The sequence below is a fragment of the Gracilinanus agilis genome, chromosome 2, assembly GCF_016433145.1.
Source record: "Gracilinanus agilis isolate LMUSP501 chromosome 2, AgileGrace, whole genome shotgun sequence".
In the NCBI taxonomy this organism is placed as follows: domain Eukaryota; kingdom Metazoa; phylum Chordata; class Mammalia; order Didelphimorphia; family Didelphidae; genus Gracilinanus; species Gracilinanus agilis.
The window spans coordinates 583,055,449-583,081,248 of record NC_058131.1 but is presented as its reverse complement, the minus strand read 5'-3'; the positions used below and the strand labels follow the sequence as shown (position 1 = coordinate 583,081,248).

The window sequence follows — 25,800 nt, the reverse complement described above, 5'->3', positions numbered from 1 at the left end:
AGCAGCAGTCATCAAAACAATATGGTACTGGCTAAGAGATAGAGAGGAGGATCAGTGGAATAGACTTGGGGGTAATGACGTCAGCAAGACAGTGTATGATAAACCCAAAGAGCCCAATTTGGGGGGCATGAATCCACTATTTGACAAAAACTGCTGGGAAATTTGGAAAACAATATGGGAGAGATTAGGTTTAGATCAACATCTCACACCCTACACCAAGATAAATTCAGAATGGGTGAATGACTTGAACATAAAGAGGGAAACTATAAATAAGTTAAGTGAACACAAGATAGTATACCTGTCAGATCTGTGGGAAAGGAAAGATTTTAAAACCAAGCAAGAGTTAGAGAAAATTACAAAATGTAAATTAAATAGTTTTGATTATATTAAGCTAAAAAGCTTTTGTACAAACAAAAACAATGTAGTCAAAATCAGAAGGGAAACAACAAATTGGGAAAAAATCTTTATAACAAAAAACTCTGATAGGGGTCTAATTACTCAAATATACAAGGAGTTAAAGCAATTGTATAAAAAATCAAGCCATTCCCCAATTGATAAATGGGCAAGAGACATGAATAGGCAATTTTCAGGTAAAGAAATCAAAACTATCAATAAGCACATGAGAAAGTGTTCTAAATCTCTAATTAGAGAAATGCAAATCAAAACAACTCTGAGGTATCACCTCACACCTAGCAGATTGGCTAAAATGAAAGAAGGGGAGAGTAATGAATGCTAGAGGGGATGTGGCAAAATTGGGACATTAATGCATTGCTGGTGGAGTTGTGAACTGATCCAATCATTCTGGCTGGCAATTTGGAACTATGCTCAAAGGGCTATAGAAGAACGCCTGCCCTTTGATCCAGCCATACCATTGTTGGGTTTGTACCCCAAAGAGATCATAGATAAACAGACATGTACGAAAATATTTATAGCTGTGCTTTTTGTGGTGGCAAAAAACTGGAAAAGGAGGGTATGTCCTTCAATTGGGGAATGGCTGAACAAATTGTGGTATATGCGGGTGATGGAATACTATTGTGCTAAAAGGAATAATAAACTGGAGGAATTCCAGGTGAACTGGAGAGACCTCCAGGAAGTGATGCAGAGCGAAAGGAGCAGAGCCAGAAGAACACTGTACACAGAGACTGATATACTATGGTAAAATTCGAATACAATGGACTTCTGTACCAGCAGAAAGCAATGACACAAGACAGCTCTGAGGGATTTATGGTAAAGAACGCTGCCCACATTCAGAGGAAGGACTACAGGAGAGGAAACATATAAGAAAAACAAATACTTGAACGCATGGGCTAAGGAGGACATGATTGGGGATGTGGACTCGAAACTACCACACCAATGCAACTAACAACAATTTGGAAATAGGTCTTGAACAAGGACACATGCTAAAACCAGTGGAAATGTGCATCGGCTATGGGTGGGGGGAGAGAGGGGAGTTAAGGGGAAAGCAGGGGCATGAATCATGTAACCATGTTAAAAATGAATATTAATAAATGTTTAAAAAAATAGAATTGTGCCATTGAGTTAAGGATCACAATGGCAGTTGAGAATGCTAGGAATGAGTCAACACAGCCCGTGAATCTCATTAAACCTTGTACTACTGTGGCTAGTAGAAGTAGGTGACAGCAGATTAAAACTATGGTGCCATATGTGTCATCACTCCTCATTATTGGTAGGTGGCTTAAGGCATCAATTACGAATTGGAAGCACAATGACAAAATTGAGAATCAATAAAACTAGGGACACATAAATATACATGAGTAAAAAAGTTTGAGAAGAAGATAAAATGCTCCCACATATTTGATCTTAGCCAAAAGGCCAAGAAGCAAACAGCTTGCTTTCTTTTACAAATGATAGTACAGCTTGCTTTTCTTTTAAAATACATAACAAATTCAACAAGTAATTTTCAAAGCTATTTTGCTTGTCTGTAATTCTTTCTGGCCTTCTGTTCTCTTCTGCACATTAAAAAAATGCCTCAACAACCATATTTTCCTTTTTTTCCTTCTTTTAAAATTTGGCTACTTTAGTTCCTTAATCATTTCACAAAATGGAAAAAAAAATTTTGTAGAAAAAAATATATATGTAAATGTATATATTTTCACACTGACCAGGTCAGAACATGAAGGTCTTATTCTGCATCTTAAGTTCATCATTTTTCCACCAGGAGGGGAGTAGCATGTTCCATCATCAGTTTTCTGGAATCGGAGTTGACTGTTAAATTGATCAGGATGCCTAAGTTTTTCACAGATGATTCCTTTACAGCATTCTGGTCTGAATTATTTTCCTTGTTTTTCTCACTTCTTCTGAATCAGAACATATCTTTCTAGGTTTCTTATTGAACAATAATATTTCCTTACCATATATCACCATGATTATAATGTCATATTCTGCTAATTACCTATAACATTCCATTATATGTTAGATTAGCATTCCATTACCATTATGTGTACCCTAATTTGCTCAGTCATTCCCTGGTTGCTCAGCACCCCCTTAGTTTCCAGTTCTTTATTATAACAAAAAAGGTGCTATACTTATTTTTTACATATGGATCCTTCCCCTCTCTCTTTGATCTCTTTGTTAAATATAATAACGGTATCACTAGGTCTAAGTGAATGAACAGTCTAGTTGCTTTGGGGACACGCTTCTAAATTTATTTCCAGAATAAGTGGACCAATTCACCACTCCACTAACATTATGCTAATCTGTTTATTTTCCTACAGTCTCTCCCCAAATAGTCGTTTTCTTTGTTTTGGGGGACACTTTGCCAATCTAATGAATTATGAGACGAAGCGTCAGAGTAACTTGAATTTGAATTTCTCTAATGATTAGTGCCACGGAGTCCCGCCCCTTTCATCTTATTGTTATGTAGCCCCACTTTTAAGCTGGGAAGATGAAAGACAGGGATTTGGAAGGACACACTAACACCTGCTTTCATGCCTGTCCTCTTTGTCACGGTTACCATTTGATTTATATTGCAACATAGTTCTTTGCCTCAGAAGCATTTATTCAGTGACCCATTTCAGGACAGCGTAAAGTGAAATGGAGTTCCAGATCCAGGAAGAGCATTTCTGGGAGCCGACATTCTCTAATGCTGTTTGCCGGTGCAGCTGAGATCACAAGCCCAATAACCCGACACGGGGATTGGAATCAGTGGGTAATCGAGGACGAGCTGTACACAGGGTTCTCCTCGCCATGGCCAAGGATTTGGCTAATATGCTCGGAGCTCCCCATCCCCAACCCTTGATCTGCCAGCATAGAGTCTTCAGATAATATCTCAAGCTCTCCTCTTAGGCTAGGAAGTATCAGAATTAGACGGGACTTCCCACTTAAATATGGAATCTAAGACTACAAGTTGCAGGGGAGGTAGTGATCTGGTTTGGGGAAGAGTTTCCTCCCTGGAAGAATTCTATACCATAAATCAGAGTTCTTGCTTTTAAAAAATGGGAACAAGAACACATGTGATCCAGTAATTAGGTTTTAGACAAGAATACTTGCCTCAAAAAAGAAAAACAAGAATTGTTCTACTATTTCAAGTAATTACAGTTATATGAAGAGCTACCATTTGTTGTTATTATGGTTCAGTTATTTCAACTGTGTTTACCTCTTCATGACTCCATTTGTGTTTTCCTGGCAAAGAAACTAAAGTAGTTTTCCATTTCTTTCTCCAGTTCATTTTACAGATGAGCAAACTGAGGCAAATAGGGTTAAATGACTTGCCCAGAGTCATAGACCTAGTAAAGATCTGAGGTCATATTTGAACTCATGATTCTAGGGCTGGTGCATTGGGTTTGGAGACACATAGTTTGATGGAATATGTAGCCTTGTGGTCCCTTGTTCTCTGGTGACAAAGTAAAATTTTTTTTGTGCAAAAGCCCTGGATGTTTTGGTCTATCCAATGCACCATCGGGCGAGCTATCGCAAACTAGCATTTGTCTAGTGCTTAAAGATTTGCAAACTACTCTATATGTTACCTCGTTTACACAACCAGAGATGTTTATCTCAAAGAGAAATGGAGCCACCCACATGTAAAGATCCATGCAAGCCACATATTGACTTAGTTTTAAAATGCAGTGCTATTGATGCTTTATTTTATTTTTATTTTCTTAAAAACATTTCCTAGTTGCATTTTAATTTAGTTCAGGTGGCACTGGGGAGTTGTTTGTCACCTCTGCTCATAACAACCCTGTGAGGTAGATGCTGTTATTATCCCAATTTTGCAGATGAAGAAACTGAAGCTGAGAGAGTCAAGTGACATGTCCAGGATCATAAAACGAGTGTATCTAGGGTGGGATTTGAACTCCCATCTCCTGACTAGCCACTGTGCTACCTAGCAATGAGCAAATGTGAGCTTACAAATAAAGGATGAATACCATAGGCTTAACACTTTAACATAGTTTAGTTGTCAACCAATATATACTTACATCTTAATGTGCAAAAACATTGTGGTTCCTATGCTAAATATTTATTAAACCCTGATTGCCAGGTGAGTATTCCTGTTCGAGGTTCTGAAAAATGAACGATATTTAATCATTATTCAGAAAGGTCAGATTTAGATCACATCTGTATAGTGAGCAGAAAATGCCAGGACAGAACTATTTATCTATAAAATGAATTTTAGAATTCAAATGTTAAGTCTGAGAGAAAGGCAAAGTTCTTTTTTTTTTTTTTACTCCTATAAAAATGTTTTTGACCAACAGGCATTTAAAGCAAGAATTTCCCCAAATACATGGCACACATTTCAAAGAGGTAGCTAACAGTTTGCTGAGTGGGTACAAATGAGGACTTTATGCATGCCAAATCAGCTTAATATGTCCCACTATTTTGTTAAAATGATCATTTATAAAGGTGATTTGAGCTAAATGAAGCTGTTTCTATGCTAGCAAAATGAAGACATTTGCAAAACTACTACTAATACAATACTTTCTCCACAGAAAATATGTTCTTTGAAAAAAATATCTGAGAATATGTTATATACGCAAAAGAAAAAAAAGTCTCAGTAGAGAAAATACCATCCATCCGGTGCTTTTGCACAAAAAAATTACTTTGTCACCAGAGAACAAGGGACCACAAGGCTACATACTCCATCAAGGTATGTGTCTCCAAACCCAAAAACAAGATTAGCAAATTTTTAACTGAAGTTAATATGAATCAACCCACCATGGATGGCTGAGGAGTGATGTGGCACTGGCAGGAAATGCACATTTATTTAAAAGTAGAAATATAACAGACGATAGCTCTTCTACCACATTTGATTAGACTAATGAACAAGAGCGATAAGGCTTGGGAGTGGCAGTAATATGCAGTAGAAAGAAGCCTAAATTTCTCCTGCTATTTATTCTATTTTCATTTGAGGATCAATTGAGATAATATTTATAATGTATTTAGCACAGGGCCTAATACATAGTAAGGACTTAATAAATGCTTGTTCCTTCCTTCCCTCCCTCCCCTAACTCAATCATACATGCTAAGCCTATTCTTCATCTTCTTTCCTTTGATTCAGCCTTATTCTCCCCTTTACTTATCTCCATAGTTGCACTTGACCCAATGCTGGACCCTTGGTTTCATTGACTTTTCTCTCCAATGGAATCCAAGAATCCTTTTTCTGCAAGACTTTCCATCACTCTAGATCCAAGGCCAATATCTCTTTCTACAACATCCTTTAGGGCAAATGTAGAAGGCTGGAGGAAGTTGCAAATATCAAGCTAATTTGCCCTCTTAGAAATTCATGGTACATAATAGCTGGCACCCGGTTAATGCTTAACAGTTTCTACTCTTCCCTCACTGATTCCCTATCTTATTATGCACAAAGACTTCCAACTTTTCCCCCTCTCAGTTCCCATTGTATCCTTAATCCTCCACACTCAAGAAAGAAGTCTGACAATCTTCTTATTTCAATTAATCAATCAACAATCATTTAGTAAATACCTACTATGTTCCAGATCCTTTGTTAGGTGGTGAGACTACAAAGACAAAAATGAAACATTTTCCTCCCTCAAGGGACTTACATTCTATCAAGGTAGAAAATATAAATATAAATAAGCAAACAAACAAACCAACAAACAAGCAAATTTGTGTGTGTGTGTGTGTGTGTGTGTGTGTGTGTGTGTGTGTGTGTGAGACATTCTAGGGAAGAGGACCAGCACGTAAGAGTTCAGTAAAGGTTTCTTTTAGAAAGAAAATTTGAATTGAATTTTAAAGGAAATAAAGGATTCTCATAGAGGTGAAGAGAGAATGCATTTCAGAGAAGAAGGACAGTCAGGGTGAAAATATTGAAACAGGAGATAGAGTGTAATGTGTGAGGAACAAGTAAGAAGTTTATTCTGGATAGCTCACAGAATATGTAGATTTTTTTTCAAAAAAAATTATTTGAGAAGGGATGGCAGGGAGAGAGATAGAACAATAATAGCCTTTTGGTATGGTAGGATGTAGTGAAGGATTTTTCCAGAATGAAGGGAGATTTAGACCTATTCGTGGGACAGCTAGATGGTATAGTGAATAAAGCACCAGACATGGAGTCAGTAAGACTCATCTTTGTGAATTCAAATCTGACCTTAGACATTTGTGTGATCCTGGGCAAGTAACTTAACCCTATTTACCTCAGTTTCTTCATCTGTAAAATGATTTGGAGAAGGAAATGGCAAACTACTCTGATATCTTTGCCACGAAAACTCCAGATAAGATCAAGAAGAATAGGACATGACTAAAATTCAACAACAGAATTATTTATAGGCAGCAAGGAAGGAAATTTTTAGGTATGGAGAAATTGAAATATAGGGAGAGAGAGAAGAAGAGAGAGAAAAAGAGAAGAAAGAAGATGACGTTAAGGGAAATGTTCCAGGAAAGATGGGAGGGGTTGGTATTGAAATATGTAACTAATAAATATTAGTAGGCTGGTGGTATAATGGTTAAAAGGGTTTAGAAGATTTCTAGGTTCTTGATATAATAGTCCTTGGGCCAGTTATTCAAAATCCTTTAGATCTGGGAAAAGATTCAGGGTGAGACTGACAAGGTAACAATAAGATGTTAAACAGGATTTATTATATAACTGAAACAGGTAAGGGAAGGGAGTGGGATGATCTAAGTGAGGTAGAACTAAACTCCTCCCACCAAGGTCCAAAAGGTTTTTAATAGATATTTCTACACTGATTCCTACCTAAATTTAACCAGGTATCTGTATTAAGTCCTAACCAGAATCCCCCTCACCTCCCCCCAGCCTTTGGTAGTATTAAGAGTAAGGGAAAGCTGGAAAGTATACAGGTCCATTGGGTAGCTGGAAAGTATACAGGTCCATTGGGTATGTAGGGAGATCTCACGAATGTTGTCTTCAGGGTCTGGCAGGAATCCAGTAGAGTCTCAGCAACATAAAATCCAAGAGGAAGGGGACTACACAGTCCACCTGTGTAGGTTACCAAACTCAACCTCTTCCTGGCTGGTGAAAAGCTTGATGGATAATCCATTCAGACAGGGTTTCCAGAGAGAGCCAGTACCTCCAGAATGTAAGTCCAGGAACTGTCACCAGAAAGTCACTGACCCCAGAGTTCTGGAATTTTCTCTCTCCCTTGCCTGGCATTTCCTGCTTTCTCTGATTTCACTATAACAGTATCAAGGGTGTGTGTATATATATATATATAAAGCCTTGGCAAGCTGAAGGAGACTCATTGATTGAGGTTATTTCTGTAGTTATGCCTTTCAAGAAATATCTGATTTTAACAAAGAACAGGAGACACTTTATTGGAGGAGAACTTTTAGGGTAACATTTTGCTTTACCAAAACACATGCTTCTTTATAGTCAACAAAAAACAAACCCAGTAGAATCTTGTATTCTCTCTATCTTTTAGTCTTTTGTGTTACTATAGAAGTATATCATTTGCAAAAGTCTGCTTTAGCATTTTGCTTGGATTTCAAGTCAAACTCTGTCTTTGTGTGTCTCTCTGCTGCTGCTTCTCTCTCTCTCTCTCTCTCTCTCTCTCTCTCTCTCTCTCTCTCTCTCTCAATCTCTCTCTCTCTCTTTCTCTCTCTCCCCATCCTTAAATTGGGATATTTATCCTTCTTTAATCCTATGAAATCTCTTCCATTCTTCAGGGACTTTTGAAGATCACTGACAGTTATTCAGAAATCATGGCCACTGATTGTTTCTATTCACAGAGATGTAGTTCAGTTGGACCAGATGATTTAAATTTATCAATGATATCAAGAAGACACACACACACACACATATACAGTTATATGCTTATAAATGAGAATTATTCTCAGTGGAAAGAATTACAAATGACCTAAACATCCAGCAATTGGTGGTTCTCTTAATAGTTCCCTATTTATCTTGAGTATCAACTCTTATGAGCAGTTTTTGTTCAGTCCTTTATTGTCTAAAGGTCATTATTGGCAGAAAAAAACGAGAATGTGATAATTAAGGAGCTCCACTTTATTTTTGCTTTTAAAGAGCTCTTCTACCCTGAACAATTGCCCTATGCTTTCTTTTATTGTCTTGATTTCCCCAACATAGCTGAAGAAAATTTTCCTGTTGTTCATAATTTTCCTCAGTAGTCTTAGTTCATTCTGTTTGGGCTTTAGCATTTCTGACACTATTTTATAGTGCCATGATGCTTTTTTGGTATTCATCTGTTAACTATCCTTGTTTCTATATTCTGCATATTATTTTTAAAAAATCTAAATTGGTGGATTTCCTGTTAACCTTCAAGTCTCTTTGGACAATTTCCAGTTTTATCTCCTATTAAAGTTATTTCCCTTTATATCACTAGAATTTAAAATTTAAAAGTTTCTCATTCCTTTTGGGCTGACTTCCCTAGAAGAATTTTAGTCTATGGGATCCTCTTTATCCTTTTGTTGAAATCTTTGGCAATTGATTCCTCAGCATTCCCAAAATGGCATTGCCACTGGCCCCAGACCCTCTCCATACAAATTCTGTCAAGTTCAGCTACTTTGAGTTGTTCTGCTTTCTTTGGTATTATTTCTAATTTCTCATGTGGCATATTTCATACTTTGTGGCTAAATGTAAATGTGTTGCATATAGCCTAAATAACTTTCTTAGTATCACACAATTGTTAAATATCAAAATAACTATTTGAGCCCAGTTCTACTTAACTCCAATCCCAGTTCTCTGTCCCTTACACCTTACTACCTTTTATCAGCAAAGATTTTAAAGGTTAATTTTAAAGAAGAAATATATGAAAGTGTATTTGATTTTCCAGAGTTCAAAATATAGCTTTAATGTGAACTGCTTTTTTTAGTATCTAGTTCTGGGCAAAAATAGGAAAAAAAAAGATGGAACTATAAATTCAAGAAAAAGAACTAAATACATGCAAAAGATTAGCACTTGATAAACCTATAGTTAATAACCAGGGAAATGATTCATTATTTAATATTATCAGAAAATTTATTAGCAAAACAAAAATATATTGAGATCCTCAGTTTATATCATTAAACTCTAACAGGATCATGAAATTAAACATGATGAACTATTAAAAAGTTAGAAGAAAATCTAAAATACTTATTTTAGCTGTGGAGAACAGATACATTTTTAACTTTAGAGGATAAAAAGATTATTCTGTCTTAGAATTAATACTGTGTATTGGTTCCAAAGCAGAAATGAGGTAAGGAGTAAGCAATGGAGATCAAGTGACTTGCCTAGGGTTACAAAACTAGGAAATGTCTGAGGCTAAATTTGAAACCAGGACCTCCTGTCTCTAGGCATGACTCTCAATCCACTGAGCCACCTACCTACCTCCCATATGATTTCTAAGCATCTGGAATATAAACATTCAAGAGTAGTACTTGGACATCATCGGATAAATAGCCCAAAGAGGTGAACAATTTACAAAAAAGAATACATGTAGAGTAGAAAATCGTTTGAGAAAATGTTCAATTTTACTAATAATCAGAAAATTGAAAATTCCGACAACTTTGAGGAAAAACATTACGCTAGCAAAATCGACCCCCTTTTGCTCGAATATTGCTCTTGTTAGTGATGTTTGGAGAAACAGGTACACTTATGGAATTGCAAATTAGTAGGATCTTTTTGAAGAACAATCTGGCAGTATACAAGAAGTCAAGAAAAGAATCATTCCCTCTGATTCAATACAGTCCCATTATTGGGAATGTACTGTGAATGCCTCTAGAAAGAAAACAGAGCTATCTCTTCACACACACACACAAACATGTCAGACACATATGCATATATATGAGTTGTCATAAGTGGAAAAAACTGGGAACAACTTAAATGTCCAGCAGTTGGTGAATGACTGAATAAACTACAGTATATCAATGCAATGGAATATACTACAATGCCATTAAAATGATAAATAGGAATATAAAGAAATTTGGAAAGACATATGAACTCATTTGAAGCAAAGAAAGCAGAAAACAGAAAAAATAGTATGCTGACAATGACTAAAAACAAAGAACAAACCAAATAAAGAGAGAAAAGCCAAACAATGAATGGAGATGGAGAGAAAATAACTATGTTGTTGTGGACTTATTACAAATAGAAAGAAAGTCATTTTAAGTACAAATAGTTGAAAATGTATAGTTGCTGTTGTTTTGCTGTTTGATATTAAGGGCATCATAAATTGTAGCAGGGTTTTTTAAGGACATGAAAATTGTTGTTATTCAAAAAAGTAATGACATTGGAAGGCTTGATTCTAGGAAGGAATATTGGTTAATAGGCTTTGAAGAGGTAGCAAGTATTCTGAGATAACGGTGTTATGTTGGTTTGTGTACTTCTTAGGGAATAAGAGACCATGAGGATGCTTTTTCTCTTAATCAGTACAATAGATGTGGTAGAAAGTGATTTGTATTTCCTGGACAGATGCTTGTCCTCTGAAGGGATTCTTAACTTGATCATGGGTCAAGTAGACATGGTTGTAGCATCACATAAGGGATATTTGAACTCCTATGACAGAGACACTATCTTAACATTGAATGGAGTTCAGATCACTGCAGTTATCACAGTCGGGAATTGACTAGGTAGGACCCAGAAGGCACTCATTTTGGTCTACTACCAAGTATTGACTGAGTACCAAGACCTAGTGGCAAGCTTTAAGTAGCACTGGAATGGCCTTTGTACCATATTATAATCCACAGACCTAGATACATTCGCTCTTTACTGAACTTTATCCTGATCTCTCACCCTTGTATGGATTAATTTACAAGCTAAATGAATGGTAGACACAGGCATCAGTATAAATATATTTGAAGAACTGTTGAGTAAATTTTTTGGTCACTAGTAATAGTATCTTTTTGTCATTGTTTCCAAGAGAGGAGGGAAGTCTGACCTCTGCATTGATTCCTGAGTCATGAATGAGAATACCATCTAAACGTCTACCAATTTTGGTTTCTTTTGGACATTTTGGCTAGAGTTCAGGGAACAAAACTCTATTTCAAGTTTGTCCTTCCATCTTTTGGAAGTTGCTTGGACACTTTAAAGATTATTTTTTTAGGTTAGTTAATTCATTTATAACCTCTAATTAAATTAAATGAAAAGTCATTAAGTGCCTCAGTGAGTATGGTAAGACTCAGCGTGACATATTGGACAGAAAGCCAGGCTTTTTTTAGGTTTGAGTTCTTCTGTCTTTGACATGTAAAGTGTGTGACCATGAGCAAGACAATTAATTTCCTAGTCATTGATGAAGTCTCTCTCTAAGACTGTAAGTTGCAGAAATATTGTTGTTCTGCACAAGTGGAGGAAATTCCTATACCAGGAGTGCCCTATAATGACAAAATTATAAATCCAGGCCTTCCCTTAAGAAAAAAAGTTAAGGATACAAAGGTAAAAAAAATTATATAACCTTTGCCCTGTTAGTATTCTGGGGCAGGGAATAATATATGTACAAAGAGAAGTATAATGAAAAATAAGCCATGATAAAGGCAAGGAAAAATTCAGAAACAGTTTCTGGGAAACACATTCCAAAAGTTGATTAATGTGATTTTCTTGATCAATATACCAAAGACGATTTGCATAAAATTCTGATTTTTTTTCATGATACAAGCAAGGACATATTATTGAGCTTTGACAAGTATTCTCCCAGTTGCTTCTCAAAAGTTCTATTATAAGTCTATCTTTCACTAAAGCCAGGTAACAAGGGTTCAAATTTGTCTTGAATCTAAAAGTAGTATAAATCGTTCCAACAGGTACAGGTCATACAAAACTGGATTCTGCCAGCTAAAGCCCTGCAGAGTTCCCTTAGGAGGATGAAATTTTATAGATAGTTCATTCCACAGTTCTCAAGGTTGTCAGAATCCTTCACATAATTTACTGGGAAAGGAAATAATACACAAGAGAAATGTGAGGCAGGAAGAGAGGATCTTTCTATAGTTAAGACAGCCTTCATGGCTATGTTCTTGTTAAGACATTTGAAACCAGGTTGTTTTTTTTTGTGGGAACAGATACCACCAGGTGGCTATTGAGGTATTGCTGATTTACAGTTCAAAGGAAAAGAAAAATGTTCATACACTGAGGTTTTCAACTTTCTAGTCACATATTGCTTTCATTAATTGCCTCAATAAGATGGAAATAATCCATGATGGTCTAAGGACTGCTTGATATCAATCCTACCTTGGAGATTTGGTGACACTATTTGGAGGGTGCTAAACTCCTAGCTATGGTCCTAACGGTGCTGGCAGAGAGTGGTTGCTTAATAAATGTTCATTCATTCATTTATTCATTCACTTTCATTCATTGAATAAGAAATCATAAGAGCTCAGCTTATTTCAGAGAAGCTTAGTTCACACAATGGCATCATACCCAGTGCGTATGATTAATTTCAGCCTTTTTTCCCTGTTCATTCATGTATCGGTAATAAGAAATATCCTAGCTGATACACTAGCGCAGGATTCGGGACCTAAAGAGGAAGCAGCTCAGGAATAACTCTCATGTGTCCTAGATATGTATAGCATTAATAGGGAAGCAGGAACTAATTAAGCTATGGTTCTTCAAGGAGTGCATCAGAATTGTCACTTTACTATCAGGAGAAGGTATTATATAGTCTCATCTCAACATTCTCTTAAACACATCTGAAAAACATGAGAACCCCCCAATAGAACTGGTTAGTATCAATGGTGCCCTGTCTAGGCAAAGGACATTTGGCATCGTATCTAAATCTTTGACTGGTATGAATCTATGCAGAGAATGTGATGGAAACCATAGATGTTTTTAGATTCCTCAGTAGTGCCTCAAAAAATCATAATTTCATAATTGAATTACCACCATTGAAGGAAGAATGCTTCCATTCTCAGTGTAGAGAAAGACTTCTTCAAAATGTTCTGTTTGATCCCATCTCCTAAATTTCCATCTGCATCATAGACAGTTTAGCATTTTTCCTTTTTCTTAAAATAAGTTTTTGTTGATGATTTCTATTTCTTATATCATCATAATTATCCCAAGTATCCCTCCCACTAGCCTTCCTGTAGAGTCATCCAATATAACAGTTTTTTTTAAAAGAGGGAAAACATCAGCATAACTCATCAATAGACTGAAAAGGCTGAAAATATGTACAATATGTAATAAAGACCTGTGGATCTCATACTTCCTTGAAGGGGCTTTTTATATCTCATTATTTGGATTCTGCTGGATCTTTGTAATTTTGATACATCCACTTAATATTTTTAGTGTGTAATTGTTTCTATTTTCATTGTAGAATGGTATTTTCTGAAAGTTATTTACCTACATGGTATCTTCATACAGATTTTCTTAGAGGAGGAATAATAGGTCACAGCCACATTCTGGAAAACACTTCCAAAAATAGGTTAAGAATTCATCTACTAGGGGGCAGCTGGGTAGCTCAGTGTATTGAGAGTCAAGCCTAGAGATAGGAGGTCCTAGGTTCAAATCTGGCCTCAGACACTTCCAAGCTGTGTGACCCTGGGCAAATCATTTGACCCCCATTGCCTACTCTTACCACTTTTCTGCCTTGGAGCCAATACACAGTATTGACTCCAAGATGGAAGGTAAGGGTTTAAAAAAAAAGAATTCATCTACTGCTTACCACAGCTTAATACCAACAGTCTAAGGGAGCAACTAGGGGGTTCAGTGGATTGAGAGCCAGACCCCAAAATGGGAGGTTCTGGGTTTAAATCTGGCTTCAGATACTTCCTAGCTATGTGACCCTGGGCAAGTCACTTAACCCTTACTGTTCTTTTGCTTTAGAACCAATACACAGTATTGATTCTAAGATGGAAAGCAAGGATTTTTAAAAATACTGATAGACTAGTTGGCAAAAGGATATAATAGTGACAAAGCAACCATAATAGACCAACTGTAAGATTTCAGAAGTGCTTTACAAAAATCTTATTTTATCCTCACAATAGCCCTGGGAGAGAGGTCCTATATTATCCCCATTTTGCTGGAAACTGAGGCAGATAGAGGTTAGGTGATTTGCTCAGGGACACATAGTTAGTAAGTGCCTAATCTTCCTGACTCTAGACCTAACATTCTATCCACTACGACACCTATATCTATGTTTTTACACCATACACTTAGGGTAGAACTGGGCTTGTTGCCTATTGACACAGAATTTTCCAAGAATAATGCAATGCAGATGTTACTGTCTTTGGAAGCTTACCTTTTCTTCTGGTCTATGGATTTTATCCACATACACAACTGGCAGACACATGAGAGCCTAAACAAATGCTAAACTTTATGAATTAGGAATGACATCTGAAAAGGAGATCTGGGCCACTCATCACACATTAAAGGGGAACAGAATCATAGGAGGCAGCAGGGGGATTCAACAAAGAACAAAGATTCCATTGTGGAAACCCAAGTCTGTCTAGATCACATGCATTTCCCTCTGGCCTCCAAAACTATCCAGGCTCATTCACCACTTTTTTAGAGTGGATTTGGTGAATTATCGCCTAGGACTATCACAGATTTGACTTATTCAAGCAAAATTTCATCTCAAAATCACGTTCTCTTGAATTTGTACAACAGTGGGAACAACCCATTCAAGTATTTTGTGGACAAGAATAAAAGATGAGTTTTGGGCATGGAAAATTTTGAATTATGAACAGAAATAGAAGTTGTTCATCTCAGTTGTGTCTGACTCTTCATGTCTCCATTTGGGGTTTTCTTGCAGAGGTACTGGAGTGGTTTGCCATTTCTGCCTCCAGCTCATTTTACAGACAAGGATCTGAGGCAAACAAGGGCAAGTGACTTACTCAGGGTCACACCTCTAGTGTCTGAGGCCAGATTCAAACTGAGGAAGTTGAGACTTCCTGACTATAGGAATGACACTCTATCCATTGTACTACCTAGCTTCCCTAAGAGATAGAAGTTGGGATAGTATTTTATTGTCTGGAAAGTATATATCTCAGAGGAGTTAAAGCTATTCATATTCCTCACCTAATTAGGTTTCTTTAGTAGAATTAGCCTTCACCACTTTACTCAGGGATAAGTAGGAAGGTATAGTAGGAGGAACACATTGACAAGATCATTTGTAAGTCAAATAGTTGAGCCCTGGATAAACTTGGTCAGTACTGATATGTGGAAAAGCAGTGGAAAGGGCTGCAGTGAAAGCTGTGTTTGGAGCTCTAAAATGGAGTTGAAGGGGGATAATATCTCAGATATTTAGTATATCAAAAGTGTTTGTCTGGACTTTCTCAGAAAACATTTTCATCAGTCATGTATATTTGAAGGCTGACCATTAGCCAATAGAGAAGTGTCAGGTATAGCCAAAGTTCATAAGATACCTAGGGATAGAGGAAATACCCTTCATGACTTCTCTAGGGATCTGCTCAGTGGGAGAAGAAGAAGGAGAAGGATCAATGTTCATGTTGGAGAAGTTTCCCAAGTACTGCAAAAAATGAAAAAATGGAGGTGAGTTCTTCCCAAATCTTTGGAGTATGAGTTATTTACCTAGTGTCAGTGAATACTGTAAGGGTTCTATGGATAAATTTCAGAGGGCCCATGAACTAGGATGAGGAAAATTGTATTTTAATTTTCACAAATCTGAATTTTACTTACACTAAATGAAATTTATCATTTCCTTCAATCATGGATATAGGCAATAAATCAGACTAGCATTAGTGATACCTGTGATTTTGTCACCAATAGAAATTAAATATCACATTACAAGTGTCACAGATATCCTGAAAGGTTATTTGTGCTTACCATTACTTCTAAATTACTCCCATTATTAGACTTGCTTCTAGAATGCATGTTATTATAGTTGATTTGCTTACAGATGTGCAAGCAACATAGCTGGTAAACCATCGAGCAATTCTCAGCCTTGCAGTTGCTCCACCAAACAGAGAAGTCAAATGTTCCAAGCAAGAACATTTACTGGGGACATGGGCATCAATATTGCTTTCCAATATTCCTCATCTTTATTGTTGACCAATACGCAGAAGGAAGTTCTTTTAATTTTTGTTAAAGTTTTGTAAAAGCAGGCAGTTCAAATGAATTTATAGTTCTCTGGAGAGGGGCACTAAATTTTGCAACATATATGTATAGACTACAGTGTAGACCAGACAAGTTCAGACATATCTGATTGTGGTTATAACTGCTGAAGTGTGTGATTTAAAGTAAATTCTTATTGTTGCTAACAATTTCATGATACAAATTTATGAGTCACAAACAGTGTTGTAAGTTCTGTTAGTAGAGTTTTTATTTTTTCCCTTAGTACTGTTTTTGTATATTGTGTTATAGAGTAAGGGCATATGTTGCAAAACACAGTAGTTGTAATAGTAGTGTTTGGATATTATTATTCTACAAAAATGCAACACACATTAAAAATGACTTCACAAGGAAACTGAAAACAATAACAGAAATGGAAACCATTCTTTATAGGAAGGCATAGACAGTTATATGTGACAATAGCTCTATGCTAATTCTACAATCTGCTTGTCTACAGAAGAATTAAAAGTCAATAAAAGTGTTAGAACTTTGGATAAATTGTAACACCTGCCTTATTTTGCCTACCTGTCATACAAATTTCTTAAATGTCTTACACTTTACTTAATTAACATACAAATGTCTAATTTCCGTGCAGCTTTATCAAAAACATTCTTTAAAAATATCAGTTCAATCAAACATTTTACTTTACTTTAATTTTATGTTTTATAGACCCAATTTAATAAAAAAGGAAATACGATAAAAATTTCTCATCAAATGGATGCATTTACATTAATGAATATGATAGGACACAAAAGCTGCAGTGGTTTTTATGCAGATAATTTCTTGTGAATATATATATATGAAAAACTAAGAATACCAAATATCTATCCGTATTGACAATAATAATGATAGATGCCATTTTTATACTGCTTTAAGATTTACAAAGTACTTTATAATTATTATCTTATTTTATTATCCTCTCAGCAAGTAGATGCTATTATTATCACCTTTTTACAGATGATGCAACTTGAGTATGACACAGAAGGGAATAATCATTTATATGATATCTACCATGTTCTATGCTATGCTAAACACTTTTGTGAATATTAGTTCATTTGATCTTCACAACAACCTTGAGAGGTAGGTACTATTATGATCCCCATTTTACATTTGAAGAAACTTGGGCAACTGAAGTTTATCGATTTGCTCAGAGTTACAAAGCTAGGAAGTGTCTAAGGCATAATTTGAACTCAGACCTAAATGAAAGTCAGATCTTTTCATATGAAGAAAGCTCAATTTTTAAAAACTAGGACATTTACAAAACTTGGATTTTCCATAAAAAATCCAACTTTTTCTTGAAGTATCCTATAAAATTGCTTTGCAGCTTAAACAAAAGGAAATCATGCACTATTAGGGAGATTTTAGTAAAGCTACATGTGATGGAAATGGTTGATCTGATTTGTGAAACAGAAAAGAGGAAAAAACTAGAAATGGTTCCATTGTCAATTGATGTGATAAGTTCTAGGATAGCCGTTATTTCTTTTAACATTATGAAACAGGTTATCAAGGAACTGGCAGTTACACTATTCTCCTTCAGTATACAACTGAATGAAACTAAAGATATCTTTCACTGTAGCTAGCTACTTATTTTTGTTCACTTAGTCCCTGCTGATGCCATGAAAGAATTCTTATAGTGTGGGTACCCATTGAAAATGACAAAGGCAACTGACATTTTGGAAATGCAATTTTTTCAAAACAAAATTTTATACTCTGTGCAAATGGAGTTCCTATGACGGTACTACATCACATTTTACTACTTTATTTTTTCCAGAAATTATATTGTTAAACAATGCATCTGATAAATCAGAGAAGTAGTACCTCCTACTATAAAAAATTTCATCTGAACAAAATTTTAGATATTTTCTTAGAGAACAGGTCTATACATTGGTTAGCATTTTAGTATTGTAATGTGTTTTATCATCTCAGACATTTAGAAGGAATTTGAAGATAACAGAGATTCTGTAAATGACATATAATTGTACCCTCAAAGACATGTCATGTATAAAGAGAAAAATAGAAAAAAACCGCAACAATACATTCAGTTCAGATTCTTATTTTTGTAAGACGAATTATAAAACTGAGTCAAAGACTAGAAATTCCATTTCCTCAATGAATCATCATTCCTTAAGTGGAAATAAGACAATGATTTCTATGATCTCAAACATCAATGGACATTCCCTTTCTCCCACACATAAAAAACAACATTTGTGCCCATAATGTCACCCTACTTAATGCTCTGAATAATACAGATATATTTCACTATACAACTGTGCCAGAAAAGTTATATAAAAACCAAAGCTCCTTGATTAGAAATTACTGTGCAGTCTAAAGAACATTGGCCTGGCAGTTATTAAGATCTATGTTATAATCCTTGTTCTGTTACTGATTTTCTTACTCTATGGCTTTGGCCAAGTCCTGTCATGCCTTTGAGTCTTGGTTTCTGTAGCCATAAAAATCTTCAGCTTTAATAAACTATGATATCAAAAAATCTTTTGAGATAAAATGTGTTAAAATTTATCTTCTTAAAAATGCAGATAAAAAATACATTGGGCTTTCTTAAAGGAACATCTGTTTACAATTTCCTTGAAGATTTCATACATGTTTGGTTCTCAATTCATATTTATATTCAAATAAAGAAACTAAGCTTGTTTTTTTTTGTAGTGTGAACCATGTATAACCCTGAGATACATTAGATTGGATAACTGAAAGTCATTCAAAGGAATTAGAATTATTTGGCCCTAGAAGATAACATTAGCTGATGACAGTGGAGACAACCCCCTTTCCACCTCTGAGAATCAAGTATAAAAAAATGATATGATCTTTTCCTCTGGAGAACTTGATGCCAAGAATAAACACCCATCTGTGGGATGACTTAGATGCTCTCTATAGGATCTTTTGAAGTTTACTCTACAATTTTGCAACATTAGCATATTTTCATATACACTGTTATGACAGCTAAGATTACTTTTGAACATGCTCATGCTCTAAAATAATTATTTATCATATACACAAATATATAAATACAAATAATATACATGCATATGTATATGTATAGATAAGTACATGTGTATGCATAATGTGTTTACTCATATGTGCATGCATGACAAAAGGAAAGAAGAATGGAAACAATCCAAACCATATATTTAAAGATTTAAAACTTTTTTTCCAAATAATGTCAAAATGGTTATCTATCTAATATCAATATCCAAACTTCACAATAGATATGCTATCTAAGAAAAAGAGCTGAATTTTAAAAATCACAGGAATAAAAGAGAAAATTAGACATGGATAGTCTATGTCTATTTTTCAAGTAGAATTTAAACCAAAGCAAACTATGACATTTTTCATCCTTGAAACTACTTAAAATTATTTAAAAAATAAAAATTAAACCTAATTAAAATAGTTAAGTTTTACCAAGTAGCTATTGAAAACTCAAACCAAACCAATGCAAATTTTCTAGAAAAGAATATTTTGAAAAAATTTTCCATTTTAATGTTTCTTGGCTAGTTCAGTTATTATCTCTTAGGCACACTTGACTGGTATGCTACCAAATAAATACAATTATTTAAAAAAGAATATCTATGAGGATAATTTCTGTCCATAAATATGTTACATGGATATCAATTGCTAAATACTTATTAAGTAATGGAAAAGTAAATGATTTATGCCATATATAACTATATTTCTCCAGGAAAGTCCATCTGATATCACTGCAACTGATCCTGAGTCCTGCAAGTCTATGCTAGCAAGTTTGGGAAAGGCTTGTTTACAGAGTTAACCTGTTCTGTCCACCACACTAACCATGCTCAGAAAGGTTCATTAATAGAAGAAAGCCACCAGAAGACAAAAATATTTTGACCACAGCAATTAAAAAAAACCTACTATTTACTATGGCGCAAAGAGGGATTTCAATGCAAACCAATTGTGGGTTTATCCATCAGTGATTTCATTAATACTTTAGATATTGATACCTGTATACCTTATTCTTTACATTTTTTCTTAATTTTGTGTATTCTTCCATTTCTTAAGAAACAAATTTTTCAAACAAAACATACATTTTTAAAGGCTAAAAAATGTAGAGAATTGTCTCACCAATCTGATATTTACTTTCCCTAACTAGTATCAAATTTACCTTTTGAGCAGTAAGAAACCAATAGTTTTCACTTTTCAAGGAGAAAGGCTTGGTTACATACATCCCATATTGCTTTTGCTTTCCCATCTCTTCTTTGTTTAAGATTCCCCTCCCCCCATTTCTTCTTCTTTTAATACCCCCGGGAAATTTTAGCATCTATTTTAACTTTTACAAAGTTGCAACGAGCAACAGTTTTGGCAATCTTTGCCGTAAGCTTCCAAGTAGCTAATCTGTTACTTAGTTCTTCAACCTTCTTAGGATTCCCTTCAGCCACAGATTTGTGATGTGCACTTCAAGGTCTGACTTCTGAAGAGCCCTATTACTTATGAGGAATTCAAATTTATCATTTATTTCAGAATATTGAATAAGCTTTTCCCACTGGGCTTTATTTGAAGACTGTTGACTGTCAGAATCTTCTTTATTCTTCTGGAGCGTTTTCTTTTACTCTCCTTGCTTTTATAAATTGTTAAGGCTTTAAGTTCAGGAAGTTTTTCTGTAATTTCTGAAACTTAATCCACATATTTAGGAGCACTCCAGATGGGCACTCTTGATTGCCATGTTTTGCATTTGTCTCTGTTCCATTAGTCCCATTAGTATGGAAAACAGAGAATATGACTTCTTCGATTATACTCTCTCTCCTATCTTCCTTTGAACTGAGTTCTGAGATTTTCATTGTGGTCTTATCCTCAGAACTCAAATCACTTTCATTCATCCTAGGAGTAATAGTCTACTCCATGTCTTCTTTTCTGATCAGCTCTTTGATCAGGGCCATTTCCCATATTTTATTACTTAAAGAAGGAAGCTCCTTGCACTGTTGCCATTCATTGTTTTTTCCTAATAAATTTTGTTTTACAAATTACATATTGACAAAATTTTTAATAATCATTTTCTAAAAAATAGCAATTTTAAATAGTTTCTTGGATAGAGGGATCATATGTAAACTATATAGAGAACTTCATCAAATATATAAGAATGTGAGCCTTTCAATAATTGATAAATTATTAAATGACATGGACAGTTTTTTGGATGAAGAAATCAAAACTATATGATAGTTTTGTTTTATCATATAGTAACTATATGATAAAGTGCTCTAAATATTGATTAGAGATATGCAAATCACACGTCTGAGACATCATTTCACACCTGATGAATTGGCTAAAATTATAAAAGGGCAAAGTGACAAATTTTGAAGAGGATGTAGAAAAATAGGGACACTAATATATTATTGGTGGAACTGTGAACGTATCAAATCATTATGGAGAATAATCTGGAATTATTTCCAAAGAGTTATAAAACTGTGTATATCTTTTGACCCAGTAATACCACTATTAAGATTATTTCCCAAAATGAGCAAGGAAAAAGGACAAGAAACTATATATGCTAAAATACTTATAGCAGTCCCTTTTGTAGTGGCAATGTACTATAGGAAGGTGAAAGGATGCCCATCATTCAGGGGATAGCTAAACAAGTTGTGGTATATGCTTGTAGTGGAATATTATTGTGCCATAAGGAATGACAAACAAGATCATCACAAAAAATACCTAGAAAGACTTCTGTGAAATAACAGAGAATGAAGTGAGCAGAATCAGGAGGATGTTCTACACAGTAACAACAATAATGTCTGTTGATCAAATGTAAATGGCTTAACTATTATCAAAAAGTCAAGGATTCAGAACAACTCCAAGGGACTCATGATGAAAAAGGATATCTACCACCATAGAAGGAGCAGATGGAATCTGAAGGCGAATTAAAATATGCTTAATTTTATTTTCTCCCTGATTTTTTCCCTAGTGTAAGCAATATGTGTCTTGTTTTACAACATGACAAATAGGAAATATGTATTATTTGATAATATTATAAGATAATAAACATGAGCAACTTATATCATATTACCTGCCTTCTTGGGGAGGGAGAGAGGTAGGAAAGGAAAAAAGAATGAGATAAGATTTTTGGACCTATCTAATGTGAGAATTTGTTTCTCCTGGATAAACATATTTTAAATAATTTATTACATATTTGTAACAGATAATATATATTATATTATTGTTATGCTACATATTATATTGTCATATATAAAACTAAATAACTCAAAAAATAATCATTTTCTGCCATTTTGAAATACAAGTTCTCTCTCTCCATCCCACCCATTTCCCCTTCCCAAGATGGCAGATAATATGAAAAAGGTCATACATGTGTTATCATACAATATATATTTTCATGGTCATCATGTTGTGAAAGAAGACACATATTGCTTACACTAGAGAAAAGTTCATAGAGGAAATAAAGTGAAGTATTCTATGCTTCAATCTGCATTCAGATTCTGGCAATTACTTCTAGGGTGGTAGATAGCCCTTTTACATAATGAGCCCCTTGGAGCTGTCCTGTATTCTTGCATTTCTGATAATAGTTTCCATTCACAGTTGATTGTAGCACATCATTGCTGTTACTGTGTACAGATTTCTTGTCATTCATTGCTTTTTAAAAAAAATTAATTTATTTGTTACATTAAAATACCCAGATAACTCCTTCTTTCTTCTCCCTCAATAGAATAGGCATTATTTAACAAAAAGATATATGTATATATATATTAAACTATGTCTGTCTTATTTCTATTTACTCATTACTTTTTATACAAATATTCACTGGCAACAAAGACTTTTCCAACAACCCTAAAAGAAGTTTTTTCAACAGCCATAAAAATAATTTAATTTAACACTGGTAGGTCTCTGAATCATAACATTTAAAAAAAGATAATGTCAAGAAATGGGAACATAATATAAATTCTTCATCACCACACCAAAGTTCAGTGGCTTTCAAGAGAACAAATATTGAACATTTGTTCAAACTAAGGGCAGAAGTTTTACTTTTTTTGAAAAAAAAGAAAAGAGAAGAAAAGAAAACATGCTACTGGAACACTTTGAAAGAAAAAGTTTTTTTCTGATAGTTGGCCTACATGACAGATATTTTTAACCATATGAGTGAAATACCATTATGGATACTACTGAAAAATTACAAGAATTTTTTTTTTTACTTAGCTATTGATTCCAAAAAAGAGAGTAGAAGCTAATATACTTATAAATCTTCAGATGCTGGAGGAAGTTCTTTCCAAGGTGGAGTTCAGGAAAAAATGTATCTCTCAATTTCTTTGAATAGATAAACTCATCAACTCCTGGAAATACACCAGAACTTTTTAAAAAGGTACCTTTGACCTGATGCCATTAAAGTTGGACAATGGGTGGGTTGGGAATCTTTTCCCTCCTGATATGTTATTTTAAAGATGTTGACCTAGTTAAAGATGAATTCATTGATCTTAGGACAAAAACCGAGTGTAACTCAAAAGCTTCAGAGAATTGTTGATGTTCCTTGGAAGAAGCTAATCCTCAGCTTATTGAGAGGAGCTTCGAAAATTTTAATTCCATTTGCAGCAATAAATCTTTGTAAATTGGAGTTTCCTACACTGAGAATCATTAAAACAAAACAATGCAAAATCAATTGGATGTCTAGCATGACATGTGTTGCCTCATCAAAGATGACTCCACAGTTTAATGTTTTTTTTCAAGCTAAACAATGATAGCCTTCATGATGGCATGTCTTTTAAAAGTAAACTTTAACTTCAACTTGCTTATACTTTAAATATTCTATTTTGTTATTAACATGTTAATAACAAAATAACATATTACTATGCCACATATTTGTGCTTAATAGTTTAATAACTATCTTTCACTGTTTCATTTCCTTTGTAATCCTAGGCATTTTATGCATTTGAAAAGATTATTCTTAGAAGGGGTCCATTCGTGTCACCAAACTGTTGAAGGGGACCATGATAAAAATGTTTAAGAATGCTTGTCTTACATTCCTGCTTGGGTATGAATCACTCTATAAACGAATTTGTCATAGGGTTTCACAATGATTGTTCATCTCTTACTAGCATCACTAACTTATGCTCTTTCTCCTCAAATCTGACTGCATGATGTCCCAAATAACATGATAATGACACAATACATTTTACCAATCAATGGCGCTCAACTTTTTAAATTTCATCTTTGTTACTCCCCTTGAGCAAGATGTTGATATTGAGCTGCTTTGCCCTGAACTTTCTGATATGTGTGTAGTTGGAAAATTTAAGTAGGATAAAGAATAATGTTTGTTCATGGTGGATAATAAAGATAAGACTCTTTTTGCATGTGGATTTTATGATTTGAGAGGGGAGACTCATACACTTAGTTGTATCCTGAGCTTAAAAGGGGCATGACTATATTGTCTGGCATCCTTGGGGGACTTCCCTTAAGTATGGCCATACTCTATACCTCTCCCTATATGCTGACTCACAGGAAAGCAAACCTGGATGTTGTATCAGTGTTTTCAAATCCCTTCAAGCATCTGATATGATGAAGATACCATTTGCAACGTTGCTGAGTGTTATGGTCAGCCACAAGAGTTTTATCCCATCAGGGAGACTTGAATGAGTAGATTCTTACCTGTTGATCACAATTGTCCAAGTGTCTTGAGGCAACTCAAACTCTGAGCTTCTCTGTTGCTTAGTCAATGGAATGATTTATACCTTAACTAAGGAGTACTGTCTGTTTTGAATAAGAACTTTCTTATTTCCATTTTGCCTTGAGATTAGGGAATATAGTACTGAAAACTGGGGCAAATAGGTAGCATCTTGAATAAGACAAAAGATCATCACAGCCTATATTCCCCCAAATTTTCTCTTCTTAAATGTGTAGGAGGATAGCATTTTTTTCCTGAGAGAGAGAGTATAGTGTAGCATATAGTTCTGGGTCATCTTTAGTTTGTGTCTTTGACATGTACTGGTTGTGTGACCGTAGGCAAAAAATTTATTCTCTCTCTCTCTTTTTTTTTTCCAGCCAACTTCCCAGGACTGTGATCTGCATTGATGGAGAGAGCATTATCACAGTGGGAATTGCCTACACTTATAGAATCATAAACCCTTTGTTTATTTGTATGTAGTTATTGTTTTTTAAAATCCAATGTGAGATAGTTTTTGGTAATTATTGTTTTATAGTATAATTTGAACTCTAGAAGCACAAATCCCTTTCCTTCTATTATGTCTTTTTGTAATTGTTAGTTTGAAAGTCGCTAACAAATATAAACACTATGTAGTTGTAAGATAAGAAAAAGTAATATTTCAAAAAACAGGATTTGTTATGTACAGTTTTTTAAGTATATTTATTATATTTAACTAGGTAGTAACAAAATTGCTTTATCTGAGACCTTTGTG

General features: G+C 34.7%; 1 pseudogene; it reads right to left on the bottom strand.

The window, feature by feature from the left end:
• Positions 1 to 20,685: 20,685 nt before the first annotated feature.
• Positions 20,686 to 21,267, bottom strand: LOC123234192 (annotated as a pseudogene).
• Between the last annotated feature and the right edge of the window lie 4,533 nt (positions 21,268 to 25,800).